The sequence below is a fragment of the Pteropus medius genome, unplaced genomic scaffold (genome assembly GCF_902729225.1).
Source record: "Pteropus medius unplaced genomic scaffold, Ma_sr-lr_union100, whole genome shotgun sequence".
NCBI lineage: Eukaryota > Metazoa > Chordata > Mammalia > Chiroptera > Pteropodidae > Pteropus > Pteropus medius.
The window spans coordinates 5,901,391-5,914,919 of record NW_024349803.1 but is presented as its reverse complement, the minus strand read 5'-3'; positions in this window follow the sequence as shown (position 1 = coordinate 5,914,919).

The following is a 13,529-nucleotide window of genomic DNA, read 5'->3' as shown; positions in this document are numbered from 1 at the left end:
TATTAGGTAACACAAAACTTTTCTAAAGAAACAGAGCCCAAATCAAGGGAGGATATTTGATTGTTGCCGGCAAGTGGCTGCATTTTTCTGTCTTTGGGCACCAATGGATTCATTTTCAGGCTCTCAAAGGGAAATAAGGCTCAGGCGCCTTCCTCCCTGAGTTCCACAGCAAGCAGCTTCTCCAGACACTATGGGAGTATGAAAATGGAAGCCGAGAATTCTGGCTGCTAATTTATAAATCTCTATCTTAAATTCTACCCTATTGGCTCTCCTGAACTCTGTGAAATCTAATTAGACAACTTTCTGTCTGATTTTCTCCCCAGACCTTATGTGCCTTTTGTATCTTCTCATTTTGATGCCTAATGAGCAGAATTGGGCTCATGCTTATCAGCTGGTCTTCTTGAGGTCTACAAAGCCACTTCCAGAGAGAAAAGTCACAGGTAACAATTCCAATTAAAAAAATGTGGTAACTTTCTCCTAAAAAAACCCAAAGCAGTAGCCTGGGTTACATTTGCTTGGGATTAGTTTTTGCTTTCAGTACCTAAAACAGGGAGGCTTTCCAATGAAATCAAACAAAAATGTCGTCTGACTAGTTTCTTAAAGACTTTAGAAATGATCCAAACAACACAAAGTAAATTATCATTGCTTCTTCTATTGCATTTTTATGAGAGTAATATGTTGTGTGACCTAATGAACCTATTAGAAGGGATGCATTTAAAAAGACAGTCTATGAATATCACGTATTGTGTCTAATAAAGTTATAAGGTCAGATTTTGTTTGCCTTCTTTAGGGCATCCACTGTCTGTCTATCTCACTTTTACTACCAGCTGTTTGGACAATCCACCTTTTTTTTTTTTTGGTAAGATTTCACTCTCCAACTTGAGTGTTATCCAGCTTCACGTTACCTAAGCCAATCAAATCATTGCATGCCTTCTGGCTACCAAGATGAGTTTTAATTGGGTCACAGGCTCATTATTAAGCCAATGAGATATCTTTGGGATATGGGATATCTGAGACATATGGGATAGAGTTAAGTGTTCTTTTTGCTGGATTTGAATAGAGGTCAATGCATCTCTTCGTGCCGTTGTAGCCATGTTGCTCTCATGCAAATGCTAAGCATGAGTTCAACACCTAGAAGGCAGAGACAAGAAATAAAGAAGGAAAATGATTTCTGGGGACATCATTGGAACTTTGATCAATCCACACATGATTTCCTCATAGATTTTTTAATTATATAAAATTTAATAAATTCCCTTTTTGCTTAAGGCACTTTTGGTTATGTTTTCTGTTACTTGTAAGCAAACACAGCCTAAATATTTAGATCTAGATGGCCACTGCTCATGCTGAAAGGAACCTGAGGGATGATCCCTTTCAATACCTTATTTTTAGGATGCAGAAGCCAGGAAGATGGGACACAGACTTGGCACTAAGTTGGCTGGTGGTGAAGGCACATCTCATATCTGGGTCTCTTTCCTTTCCTGCCTCTACATTAAGAGCTATATTAACCATTAGGAGATGAGACACGTTCAAAAAAATTGTTCAATCTTTTATTTTCATTCAAATATGCAAGTTCTGATGTCAGTTCTTACTTTTATCTTCTAAATAAAATCACAACTAAAACAAGTAAACAAACAAATAAAAAAAGAGTTATTGCAATAGGCCCTTGGCTTGTCAATTTGAGTTGAAACCATAGTTGAAAACAAATGACTACATGATGCCTCTGTTGCCTTGAACCTGGGCACTGATCCTACCCACTAGCATCAGATCACTTGACTCTGACCCCAGTTCCCACAGTGACTTCTGTCCTGCTCAGCCCCTGGGATCTGGGGATCGAGCTCCCATTCCATCTCTCCTGGAGTCGACCTCTGTTCAGGAAGGTATTTTCTCTGCTTTGGGCCAAGCCTCTCTCCTCTCCAGGGATGATACAAATTTTTGTTTCTTGTCACACCTCCCTTCCACTCCTCATTGAACTTTCTTCCCAGGACTCTTTACATATGGTTAGACCTCCGATTCTCCTTATAAACCTCTGCTTCTGGTCCCTTCTGCTTCATTAAAGGACATCTGCAATAGTTTCCCACTCAGATGGCCCCTGGGACTCCTCTGACTGTTCTCTTTGGGAGCACTGGAATATTTCTTATTCACAAATAGAACAATTACTCTATTTTCTACTCTCAGAAGACTTCAGCTTATGCTGATGTTCTGAGGGCCTGATTGGATTTACAAACTTAAGAAAAAGTAAATATGAGCCAACATTTAAAAACCTGTAGATTTTATAGCACAGATATCCAGGTTTAGGTTACTATTTAAAAAATGAGATGATCTGGCAACAATGTTTCCCCAGTGTACCATTTCACAAGTGGTGGATGTGAGAGATTCAGGTGCCCCCTTCAGAGAGTCCCTAGCATTCCCTATTGTCTAACATCCAGCTCTATGATGCCTTTACCTCTTCTATTGTCCAGTAGTCCTATTTGAGTCTGTAATCTCTTCCCAAATTCAATCATTTGAATCCTGTTTTTATCTCAATTATGAATCATAAATGTCTCTTATCCTCAGGGAAGATACACTTTTGAAGTTCTATGTGCACTTTCAGAAAAAAAAAATATATAGTTAATTAGTTAGTTGTCCTTAGTTTTTTATTTGCATATCCTGTACATATATAACAGTATGTTTTGGATTATAACTCTTTAAGCACAATAGGTGCTTAGAAATATCTCTTGAATTAGTATTATGATGTAGCTACTATGTGCAAGTAAAGCATAATGCAGTTTCTCAATGAGTGGTCCATAAATCGCCCATTTCAGAATTACCTGTGGTGCTTGTCAATGCTTGTTAAGTATATAGATTCCTAGGCCCCCTCCCAGATCTACTGTAATATATGATCTAGGTGTGAGGCCCTGAATCTGCATTATATGCAGGCATAGTTTGAGACTCACCTGTCCTGACTGGGCAATGATGATAGCACTATGCTAGTGGCAGTGGCCTGAGCAGAGTGAAGAAAGTGTATTCCAGAAGGAACAGCACCTAGAAGTTCTGTTGGCCCGCCATATGCACAATAATTTGCATAGCATAACAAGAGCCAGCCAGGAGGTATGTCAGCCCATCAGCGTGGGCCAGGGTTAAAGGACAGTGTGGCCAGAGAGAGAGAGACAGGACTTGTCTCAGGCTAAGTTCCGTGGGAGGCAGACTGAGTTGGAGACTTGAATGCAGAAAGTTTATTGGGCTGTGTTCTCAGTATCACCCCTGTGGGGGAGTGAAAGAGACAAGAATGGGAAGGAAGAGAAGTTGAACTACAGTACAATCACAGCAAAGTCTCGATCAATCCTGCAGGGGGTGCTAGAGCAGGAACTTTATAGTGGTCCTGGATTGGGCCAAGTAGACTGGGCCTTTAAATTCCCCATAACCAACTGCTGGATGTGGGTGGCTTCTGAGAAGACAGACTATAGCTTAAGTAAGGTGGCTTTCTTCAGCTGAGAGAAGTCTCCATAGAGGGACTCAGCAGAGCACTTTCAACCTCCACATTCCTAGCATCGAGAACTGTGACTAGTCCCAAAGGGGACAGTGCAGGCAACACACAACAGCATCTACTACGGCAAGGTTCGGTGCACTGTGGCCCATGGGCCAAATGCAGCTTGCCATGTGTTTTAGTAAATAAACTTTTATTGGAACACAGACATGCTCAATTCTTTCATATTGTCTATGGCTGTTTTCCTGCTACAATGGCAGAGTTGAGTGGTTATGTCTAAAATATTTATTCTCTGGCACTTTAAGAAAAAGTTAGCTGCTGACACCTGGGATAGAAGCAGCCCAATCCAAAGTGTCTTCTCCAAGAAAAGTTCTTCTAGATACTAGGGTGGGGTAGAAGGAGGGGAAGGTGAGCATAAGGGGAATGGTCCCACTCAGATAGGAGACCTCATTAAAAATTTTGTCTTAAGCCATTTTAGGTACCTGGAAGTAACCTCTTGGAGAGTCCACTGCAGTAACCTGCATCCTGGCTCAAGGTTTTTTCTTTTCTTTACATGATGAGGTCAAAGAAGGAGATCTATGATTATTTTACCCAGATGATGCAATTCGCAAGGGGCTTATATTTTTTGTATTTAAAAACTCATTTGCTATAGGAAAAGAAGGTGGTCAACTCAATCTCTCTTTCATTTGAACAGGGTATGTGAAATAAAGGGTTTGGGATATCCTGGAGCCCTAAGGCCTGCAGTAGAGGGCAGAGGAGAGCGCCAGAGGGTCCATGGCTCAAAGTCTCTATGGTTAGAGACAAATACATCTGAATGTCCAATCAGCCAAAATGTGCATTTAGAACAAATAAGGCCTCCCAAGTTCAAATAAGAGCTTGTTCATTTCAGTGGAGTATGCGGTGCTTCTCCATTATTCACTTAACATAGGTAGTTTCTATAACAACGGTCTTAACTTAAATAGATGCATGCTCATCCCTTTGTTATGGAGGAAAACAATGTTTCAAAGACTGTTCTTCTTTGCTAATCACTTTCAAGATTGAAAAAGGTGCTCTGACTCATAACTTCTTAGGGGACTGAGCCTGTCTCACCAAGTTGCCTCGATGAGCTCTGAATTACTGTTTTGGAGCAGAACCCAGCCACCAGTGATGGCCAGAAACCCATTTCCCTCTGTGCAGTAGTGCAGTTAAATGCATGTGAAGTCTTGAGTCTGGGCTGAGATAGTTAAATATGCAAGACACTCAGAATATAGATGGCATCCATGAGCCCTTTAGCAGGGCAGGTGGGAGAGAAGGTTGTGGATGAAAAGTAAGCTTTCGAAGGATAAAGGTAGCATTTTTTAAATCATGACAAAAGACTATCTGCTTTAAGGTCACTTGGAGAGGTTGATTAAAAAAAAGACTCCTAGGCTCCAACTCAATGTTTCCAAATCTAATTCTAAGCGAGTGGCCTTTTCAAAAGCAAGCTCTTCGGATGATTCTATTGCACACAGTTTGAGGAGCAATGGCTTAGCTCATCTTTTGTTCCACTGCTATCTACCACAGTCCAGGGGAAAGTGTGTTTATATGACCATCAAAAATTTGTGGGGAGACAAAATCATAATGAGGGTTTGACATTTAGGGATGTGGTGATACTGTTAGGGTTTATGATTTTAGGTATATAAACTGCAGATCTTTGATTCGTTCTTTCAAAATTCAGTCGGTACATATTTAAACATTTATTGACCACCTACTATGTTATAGGCATTGTGCTAGGCTTTGTAGATTCCAAGAAGTATAAAAAAACCTCTGCTCTCAAGGAGTTCACAGTCTGGCAATAGCTTCCATTTCATGGATGACAGATTATGGTTGAAGGATGTTAAGTAGCTTACAAAGATGGACTGCTGCAAAGTGGCAGAACTGAGACTTAGTTCCAAACTCCTGAATCTCAGTCTAGCATTCTCTTGAGTCTACCTTCTATCATTTCAGATGTAATGATGCTCTTTTTAAAAACAAAATTAGACTTGGCTTTGCACATGCTAAGAACATGAAGAATCACACTCATTATATCTTACCATCGTTTTTATGTCGCAGCCATCTCTTTGGAGTCAGAAGTACTGCTATTGCTGGGAAATAATTCTCACTATAATCATGGTAAAGCTTTGAGACTTGCCTGAATGAAAGGACTATTTAAAATATGGTTCTTTGGAAACTTTCCTAAGTAAGCTCTCTTAAAAGGAGATCACAGAGAACAAGGTCAAGTACTACAGTGATGTTGAATAAGGAAAACGGAGATGAAGCCATTAAACGTGGGACTTAGGAGGCCATTAGTGACCTTGAGGTGAGCGGTTCCTGTCTAGTGGTGTGGACAGAAGCCAGAAAGCAGGAGAGGGAAGGAAAGTTGAGGGAGGAGCAAGAGAATCGAGCTGGGCTCATCTGATGATCAAGATAAATGGGGGCAGGTAAATGGTAGGAACTGAGGTTAGGAGAAAAACTTGGCCAAAGAAACAGGTAAATTGAGCAATAGGAATGGTGGGTTAGAGCCAGAGTTGGGGTTATTTCCAGAGATGCAGAGCAATACCCAGAGGTTGGTGCTTACACTCACCCAGGTGGGCGGGCCAAGTCTCCTTACAGGGGGTGAGGCTCCATTGACAGCTCTGATGTGAAATCTCTTTCTAGAATTGACCTTTGACTCGTATTTGCACTTGTCCCTCAGAAGCCATCCACTTTCTGTTTCTCTGTCATTATCTTGCCCAGAGATTTGCCACCAGAATGGACTGTATATGAGGCACATCCCTCTGTGGAGCTTTTGCGGGTACAGCAAACCACAGTGAAATTGTGTGGTTTAAAACAACCACCATCTGCTTAACACACAGTTCTGCAGATTGGATGAGTGAAGCTGGGCTCATACATGTCTGTGGTCAGCTGCTGGTCTGCTGGGAGACTCTACTTTTGAGGTTTGGCTGGCTGTTGGCTGAGGCAGTGGGAAGTGACCAGGCCATGGGTCTCTCATTATCCAGCAGGCTTGGCTCACATGGTGGTTTGGCGGGTCCCAAGAAAAAGAATGCAGTGTTTCTTAAGGCATGGTCTTGAAACTGGCACAACATCACTTCACTGCATTCTCTTGGCCCAAACGAGTCATGACACCAGCTCAAACTCAAAAGATTAAGAAATAGAAGTTTGATGGGAGGACTGAAAAATGATATTGCAAACATGCGGATTCAGAGAGGGGAATAATTGGGGCCACTTTTGCTAACAATCTGCCCATTCCTCCCTCTGCTTCTGTGAGCAGGCAGAGCCCACCATATTGAAATGTAAGTTATATTTTGCAGTTTGCACAGAAAATCAGCTCCTCTTCCTGAGGAGCAAGGTCTGTCCAGGCATCTACTGACCAAATTGGTTACAGCAGTGGTTACATCTCTAGTGTTTTCTCTTAGGCCTAGAGAGCAGGCTTCTTGGTCCTGATTCTCTCCAACGTGCTCTGTAGTCCTTTGAACTTGAAATGCTCTTGGTAATGACTTACTACTCAAGGAAACCAGTGCTGGGAGGAATGTTTAACTCTAGCAGAAATGAACAATACAAAGCGGCAGTCAAGCCCCATGACATCTGAGAACATCCAATACAAAAATGTCATTTCAATACACTCCCTGATCTCCATCTCAGGAGATGACCAACAGTTCCACAAAACTGATATAATTAAGCAGTATACTCCCTAGGTGATGACCTTGGCCAGCCCTAATAAGAACCTTGCCTTCCTCCTCCACCATCACTGTGCTGATGGGAGCTGCCTTTAGGACTGCTTTGTAGTTGAACAAAGCTGTAGTTCGTGAACCCCTTCCACGGGATGACCCTTGAATGTCAAATATGCCGGTCGGTCCCTTTCCACACGGTGTACAGCCACCATTAACATTCCTTATGCGCCTTTTGTGAGAATCATAATTACAGAATGCATAATTAAGTGCTCCATCTTTCAAATGTTGAAAAAAAAAAAACCCCAAGCATTCCACCTTTTGAGCTTGATTTTACTATTGGTGATTAGCGACATGATTCACTCTGAAAATGTGCTTCGAAGCATAGTTTTCACTTTTCAAATGTAACAAAAGGTTGGAAGGTCAGGACAGGTTGGACTTATTTTTTCCTATAGACGTAGAGTTGATTGGAAAGCCCTTCCTTCTCGCCCTTTGTAACTTATTGTTCAGTTCTCTTTGGACTTGCAGAGGGTATCCCCTCCTCACTAACTGAGGTCAAGGTAGTGCATCAGAAAACACTACTGACATTCATGCAGCACTTTGTATTTAGTCAAGCTTGTTTACACCCATACCTCATTTAATACTCACAACAAGCCTTTAATAAAGGTGTTTTTACACTTAGAGATCCTGAAGTTCAAGGAGTCTGTGTGATTTAGAGTCATACTACTAACTAAAGGATGACTGCGGTCTTTGGCCATGGTCAGTATGATTCTAAAATCCCATATACTTCCTCTTACAACATATGGTAAGGGTGGGGGCTCAGCTGGATACGTTCTGTATGGGCATGCCTTCGGGTACCCTATTTCATCCCTAGAATTTTCTCATGTCTGATACAGCCCAGTGCTGCTCTTTATGATATTTGGTGGTTGTCAGGTGGAGAGTGAGAGTAAAGTTATGGCAACACAAAGTAAACTCATCCTTTAAAGGATACAGATGTAACACTCTTTGAATGTTGAGATTTGATGGTGGGGTTGGACCTTGTTTATAAGATAATTTCCCCATAAATGGCTAGAAAGTGTGGAGTAAGCTTCCATGGACATGAGGATGCTTCAAAGAAATTAGATATATGTATAAGGAAAAACTCTTGTTAGTTCTCTACTCACGTTCACAACACTTCTGATACCAGATGTGTGGGTTTTTCCAATTCTCTGACACTAGCTGTATGTCCTATAACTCAATTCAGTTCTGACATTATCTAACTTGGAGTTAGTATCAGATTCCACAAGTTAAGGGCTCAGCCTCACAAGACTGCTCCTACCTGAGATGCCAATCACAAGTCCCAGGTTGTCACCTGCACTTCTGACCAACCAGCTACAAATCAGAGTTCCCATGACCCCCTCTGTGGGTTTCACAATTTGCTAGAACAGTTCACAGAACTTAGAAAAACACTTACATTTATCAGTTTATTATATAATAAAAGAGATAATAAAGATTATGAATAAACAGCTAGATGAAGAGATATATAGGGCAAGGTCTGGAAGAGCTTCTGTGGAGTTGGGGCATGCCAGACTCCTGGCAGGTGAATGTGTTCTCCAAACCAGAAGCCCTCCAAACCTTATTATTTAAGGATTGTTTTTTTTTTCTTGAGGCTTCTCTCTGGAAAATGGAGGAGTAAGGCTGAAAGTTCTAAACTTCTGATAATAATTTGGACTTTTTGGTGACCAGTCCCCATCCTGGAGTCCATCAAAAGTTGCCTTATTAGAACAAAAGACACTCCTATCACTCAGGAAATTATAAGAGATTCAGCAGTTCTGTGTCAGATACTCTCATCACTTAGAAAATAACAAAGGTTTTAGGAACTCCGTGTTAAGAACTGGAGTCAAAGACCAAACACTAGCAGAAACCAATATTTCTCTTTCCTTCCTTCCTTCTTCCTTCCTTCCTTCCTTCCTTCCTTCCTTCCTTCCTTCCTTCCTTCCTTCCTTCCTCTTCCTTCCTTCCTTCCTTCCTCCAAACTCACTCTGGTCATAGAAGATTGGGAAATACTACATGCTACATCTCCTATCTAATATATTTGCAAATAGTTGGGTTTTGAAAATTCCTTGTATATTTTGGATAATAGTCTTTCATTGACTGTGTCTTTTACAAATATTTTCTCCCAATATGTGGCTTGTCTTCCAAATTCTCTTGTGTCTTTTACAAATATTTTCTCTCAATATGTGGCTTGTCTTCCAATTCTCTTGATATTGTCTTTCACAGAAGTTTTTAATTTTAATGAAATCCAGCTTATCAATTTTTTCTTTTGTTGATTGTGTCTTTGATGTTGTACCTTAAAAGACATCACCGTACCCATGGTCATCTAAGTTTTTTCTTCTAGGAATTTTATAGTTCTGCATTTTACATTTAGGCCTAACACCCATTTGAGTTAATTTTTGTGAAAGTTGTAAAGTCTATGTCTAGATTCATTTTTTTGCTTGTGAATGTCCAGTTGTTCCAGCACTTTTTATTGAAGCGACTATCTTTACTCCATTGTATTGTCTTTGCTCCTTTGTCAAAGATTAGCTGACTACATTTATGGGGGTCTCTTGCTGGTCTTCTTATTTTGTTTCATTGATCCATTTGTCTATTTTCCCCCAGCACTACACTGTCTTCATTACTGTAGTTTTATTATAAGTTTCCAAGTGGTAGCATCAATTCTCCAACTTTGTTCTTCTTCAATATTGTGTTGGCTATTCTGGATCTTTTGCCTTCCATATAAACTTTGGAATCAATCCATCGATGTCCATGAAACAACTTGCTGGGATTTTGATTGGGATTGCATTGAATCTATAGATCAAGTTGGGAAGAACTGACATCTTGACATTATTGAGTCTTTTTCTCCATAAATATGGAATGTGTCTCTCTTTATTTAGTTTTTCTCTGATTTTTGTTTATCGGAATTTTGTAGTTTTCCTTATGTAGATGTTGTGCATGTTTTGTTAGATTTATTCCTAAGTATTTCATTTTGGTTGGGGGCTAATGTAAATGAGATTGTGCTTTTAATTTCAAATCCCACTTATTCATTGTTGATATATAGGAAAGTAGTCAACTTTTATGAAATATTTGTTTTAAAATAATTTTGTACAAAGTATGTTCTTGATCACAATGAAATTAAATTGGAAATTAACAACAAAAAGAAGTTTGTAAAGCTCACAAACATGGAAATTTAAGAACACTGCTAAATAACCAATGTGTCAAAGAAATACAGGGGAAATAAAAAATACTTTGAGATCAATGAAAATGAAGACACAACATACCCCAAATTATGAGATGCAGCTGAAGTAGTGCTTGGAGAAATATTTATAGCTGTAAAATGCCTGTGTTAGAAAAGAATAAAGATCTGATATAAATAACTTAAGCTTTTCATTTTAACACCTTGGGGGGAAAAAAAAGGAGCAAACTAAACCTAAAGCAATCCAAAAGGATATAATAAAGATTAGGGCAGAAATTAATAAAACCGAGAACTGAAAAACAATAGAGAAAATCACCAAAACCAAAATAATATATATATATATATATATATATATATATATATATATATATATATATATATATATATATATAAAGACCAACAATATTGACAAATCTTTAACTAGATTGACCACGGGAAAAAAGGAAAGACTCAAATTACTAATATCAGAAATGAAGAGACATTGTGACTATCTTAGTCAGCTCAGAATGCTATAACAAAATACCATAAACTGGGTGACTTAGCAATAACAGAAACTTATTTCTCACAATAAAGGCTGGGAAGACTGAGATAAGGGAGTCAGCATAGCTGAGTTCTGGTGAGAGCCCTTTTGTAAGTTGTAGACAGCTGACTACTAATCCCTGTATCCTCACATAGCACAAAGAGCAGATTAGCTCTCCCGCTTCTTACTAATCCCATTCATGAGGGCTCTACCCTCATCACCTAATTATCAAAGGCCCTACCTCCACATGACACTGGGAACTGGATTTCAACATATGCATTTGGAGGGACACAAACGTGCAATCTTGAACACAAATCCTACAGAAGAAAAAAAGATATTAAGGGAATACTATGAACAGTCGTATGCCAATAAATCAGATATTTAGATAAAATGGACAAATTTTTAAAGACATAAACTACCAAAACTAAATCAAGAAGTGGAATATCTGAATAGGCCAATAATAAGCAAAGAGATTAAATTAGTAGTTCGAAAAACTAACCTCCCCCCCTCCCCAAAATCTCAGGCCCAGATGGCTTCACTGGCGAATTCTACCAAACTTTTACAGAAGAATTAATACCAATGTTTCACACACTCTTCCAGAAAATAGAAGATGAGGAAAAATGATTCATACAATCTGTTTCTTCAGTTCCCAGCCGCACAACTTCGGTCCCTGGTTTAAAACTCATCCCTTACGTCCTGGCTTGCTAACTCACCACTTCGGTTTGTCTTTGGAATCCACATGTCTAAACTGTTCCTTTGGAGAATCCTGATGAGATGAAGCCCAAGATCTTAGATCTATTCCTGTCTCTTGGCTTGGGCCTCAGCGGACCAGACTCTGTCCAGACCCTGAGATGCAATCTCTATTACTTCCTTGGGTTAAGAAATGGTTTAGTTACTTAAGAGACATGGGGCTAGACTCTACTTCATCATAGCTCTGGTTGTATATAAGTCAATTAACAGCCATAGAGACCCCTTCAGAGCATGTGCCAACTGGCTGGATCAGCTTCCAGACAGGATCTCTCTGGTAGCACCAGGTGAAAGAATGGGGTGCTACAGGGGTGCTCAAGCACATGGCTAGGTTCAGCCCTTCCCCAAGAAAATGATCCATCTTTAAGGGCTTCTTGATCTCAATAAGTAGGACATAAAGCTATGGCTGGCTTTATGGTCCAAATGAGAAGCTTCTTGGAATAAATTAATTCATAAGAAGGGCTGATGACAGTGTCTGGTATGTAAAAAACTCTCAGCAAATGTTAACCATTATTGTTCACCACTTTTGTGGTGCTTGACACTTAATGGAGACTCAATAAAAAATAACTTACCACTATTATCAACTCATGCTACCCTGCATACCCCACTGAGTTTATATGAAATCGGGAGAAAAAATAATCCTGTGGGCTCTTGGTAATCTGCAAGGTGCAAAACAAATGCAAGGGGAAAACTTCTGGTAATATCTGCATTCACGATTTTAAAAGAAGTATGAGGAAAAAGTAGTAGATATGTATAATAGTATTTTGACTGATTGGTTCCTATAAAAGGTTATGAAATGTTCAGCAGGGTTAAATAATACAATTCTTCTGGTGGAATCTAACATTAGACCTGCTGTGGAATTAATGACTTTTAACGACATAAGAAAAACTTAACGTGTCTATATAAACATAGATTTATTATATGTTAATAATAGACATTCGAAGATGTACAATTTGAGACAATTATTCCTTGTACTTTCTTTCTCATTATCTTATTAAAATTGAGGGAGAAGACTACTTTTAAACTTGAAAGCTATATGAAAAGAGTCAGGTTCCCATTGTTTTTAATGTTCCCTAATTACTCTAGGGAAAGTCAGCCAGGGGCTAAGAATGTTTTATAAAAATAACCCCAAATCAGTTTGTTCTCTCTTGTTTCTGCCCCCACCTGCCTGGTGGGATCTTGGTTTCCTCCAAAGGGTTCTGGAAGTACCTGGTACAGGTTTCACACGTGTTCTTGGCAGCCCCACTGAAACTGCCTTTAGCCTTTTCCTCTCGTGCTCTGATCTGTTATGGTGATTTCTTCCACGTCCTGCCCTGCCACTCCTGATGGAGCTGTTGCTGTCTCAGTGATGCCCATCCTCATCCAAAAGCCACTGATTCTAACCTACTGTGTCCTATCTCCCACAGGACCTGCTGTGCTAATGTCTTCTCGAGGGACCAAAGAGATCATAAATAAGAAAAGCTGTTTACTCACTTGTTTGTTGCAGCCCTCATTCCCCATAATTCAAACTTGAGTCTACGGAAGTTAGGGCACAATCTAAGGGGGAATGACCTGCTCTTCTCACAGCACCTCCACTCCTCTGAGTCTGGGCCCCTGTCCTTGAACCCTATTCTTCTTCCACCTACCCTCTCTCCCCTGGATCCTAGTACCCTTCACACATGTCCCAGAAGCCCGAATCCCAAGGCAAACACAACTTGGGACCATTCTCAGACTCCTGTTCCTACTAATGAAGCCCAATTGGCATTTAAATTTAAAAATCAAGCAGATCTGTTTTCTTTGAAGAAGTAAGCACCTTACAAAGAAGGTGACATAGTTTTTATTTCCAGAAGATCCTTGCAATTCTCTAGAAGTAAGGCTCCCAAGCTGTCCCCTTAGTTGAGTTGACACCTGATATATCCTAGCATGGGTTCTAGAGTCACACGT